Raw genomic sequence first — 2,331 nt, 5'->3', positions numbered from 1 at the left:
GTGGACTTGTGATGTTTCTTCAGATCAGAGAGAGCAGGCGCTCCGTGTGACGCGACTTGGGTAAGACCTGTATCTTGCTTTACGCTTAGGTACAGGGCCCCATTGAAGGGAGGGATTTACATGGAATAGCCTTTGTTTCTCAGAACAAGAATAGACTGACAATTTCAGAAGAAAGGTCTTTGTTTCTGGCCATTTTGAGCCTGTAATTTAACACACAAATGCTGATGCTCCAGATACTCAACTTATCTAAAGAAGGCATGTTTTATTGCTTCTTTAATCAGAACAACAGTTTTCACCTGTGCTAACATAATTGCAAAATGGTTTTCTAATGATCAATTAGCCTTTTAAAATGATAAACTTGGATTAGCTAACACAATGTGCCATTGGAACACAGGAGTGATGGTTGCTGATAATGGGCCTCTGTACGCCTATGTAGATATTACATAAAACGATCTGCAGTTTCCAGCTACAATAGTAATTTACAACATTAACAATGTCTACACTGTATCTCTGATGAATTTGATGTTATTTTAATGGACATTTTTTTTTGCTTTTCTTTAAAAAACAAAGACATTTCTAAGTGACCCCAAACTTTTGAATGGTAGTGTATGTTTCAGTAAGCTTGGCTTTTTAGCGTTCAGAGCAATGGTTATCAACTGCACTGCAGATGGAACGTAAGTCACAGAAAATAGATGTTGTGGTGGCAGCTGCAGAGACTTCAGAACTTTTCACAGGGTGTGTTGAGTGGTAGTGTCCTGTCCTCTAAGGTCGTTGCCCTAGGGTAGGATCAGATAGGGTTGAAGTAGTGGAATAATGTGGTGGGTTTTAAAGTGTGTAGGGTAATAAGTGTTTTTACAAAATATTATATTTTTCCCAGTTCCCCTTTCCCATTTTGTATCACACAGTGTAATGGCTTTATACTATAGTTCAGTTCGTGGCGGTAATGCAACATATTGGATGCCAACCGCCGTTAAACCCCACCGAAGAAGTTAGCAGTTGAAGGCAGGTGGAGAAAATGGCAGACAGTAGAGCTTGAATCTAATGGCGGTAGAATCAAGGAAGATTTGACTTTTGTCCAAAAGAATGGAAAACTGAGCAAAGTTCTGGTGGAAAACAGAACCTAGAGTTCTGCTAATATCCCCTGTTATCTGGTAGGGGTATGTTTTTTTTGAAGAACAGAGCTYAATACCAAACTTCACGAATCCATTTGGGATATCCAAAGTGGTGGAGAGAACTCCGTCTGATTAAGTGAAAGCTGTGAGGATCAAAAGGAGTGGGCTTGTTCAGATTTTTTGTATTTCAGCAGAACAGAAAAGGCATGTTGCTTCTCACCCGATTCGAGAAATATGCTGTGTCTTGCGTAGCTCTGCGGAGTAGGACACCTGCCGTCTCGTGGGAAGTCGATATTGCTCTAATGAAGAATATCCCAGGTGTGKTCAACGCAAGTCGGATGAATCGTGTGGTGAATGGMAACARGGAAAAGAGGCTGTGAAAAGGGTTGATGGACCGAGTTGTTCAGAAAGTTCATTGGTGGCGGAGAGGCCTTCACTGCAAGCTGCAGAGTTTGCCTCTCACCAACAAGACCCAGAAACTTTACATGTAAAAAAAAAAAGGTGGACTTTGTGGCCAAAGTGGAAAAGAAGTCCAGAAAGATTGACGTCATTGTGTCTACGGCAGAGCGGTTCCTGGAATTACAAGATTTCTCGGCGGAGGAGTTACATGGAGAATTGTCTCAGGCAGTACCACCTTCAGGCCCCAGAACCTAAGTAGAGATTTATGTTKTTTTTTTGTTGACTGTGGGATGATATTTGTTACACTCTTTATTTTTTGTGTGGATTAATGACTCACCCCTGTCCAGTTGGTGGCAGCAATGCACTTCGTATGTTGTAGTCTGCCAATCAACCTTGAAGGTTTGTACCTGGAATTTTGCAGAGTGTGCTGTCTCGAACCATGCTGTTTTGAAGAAATGTTTGTGTGTGAAAAAGTTATAGGTAGCGAGATGAAGCATCGTATCTGCTTATAACTAAATAGAATACAAATGTAAAAAAAGACGAAGTTCGAAGTTCTCTCTCGAACTGTCAACAGCTGTGTTTGTACTCAGATACGGAGAATGTGATAGGCAGACATGATCAGCAGAGATGGTACCTGGATAGTAGGTGACTCACTGTGTTGATTGGTTTGCTGCTTAGTATTGGCAGTGTTTGCCTGTCCAGTAAACAAACATAAAAGTATTTAGAAAAAAAGGGCAAGAATTGACATTGCTAACAAAACAAGAAATGTGTTCGAATAAATAAATAACACTGTGTAAAAACGATCATCATCTCAAACTAA

Source organism: Salvelinus sp. IW2-2015, linkage group LG28 (assembly GCF_002910315.2).
Source record: "Salvelinus sp. IW2-2015 linkage group LG28, ASM291031v2, whole genome shotgun sequence".
Lineage (NCBI taxonomy): Eukaryota > Metazoa > Chordata > Actinopteri > Salmoniformes > Salmonidae > Salvelinus > Salvelinus sp. IW2-2015.
The sequence above is the reverse complement of the archived record's forward strand: the minus strand, read 5'-3'. Positions refer to the sequence as shown.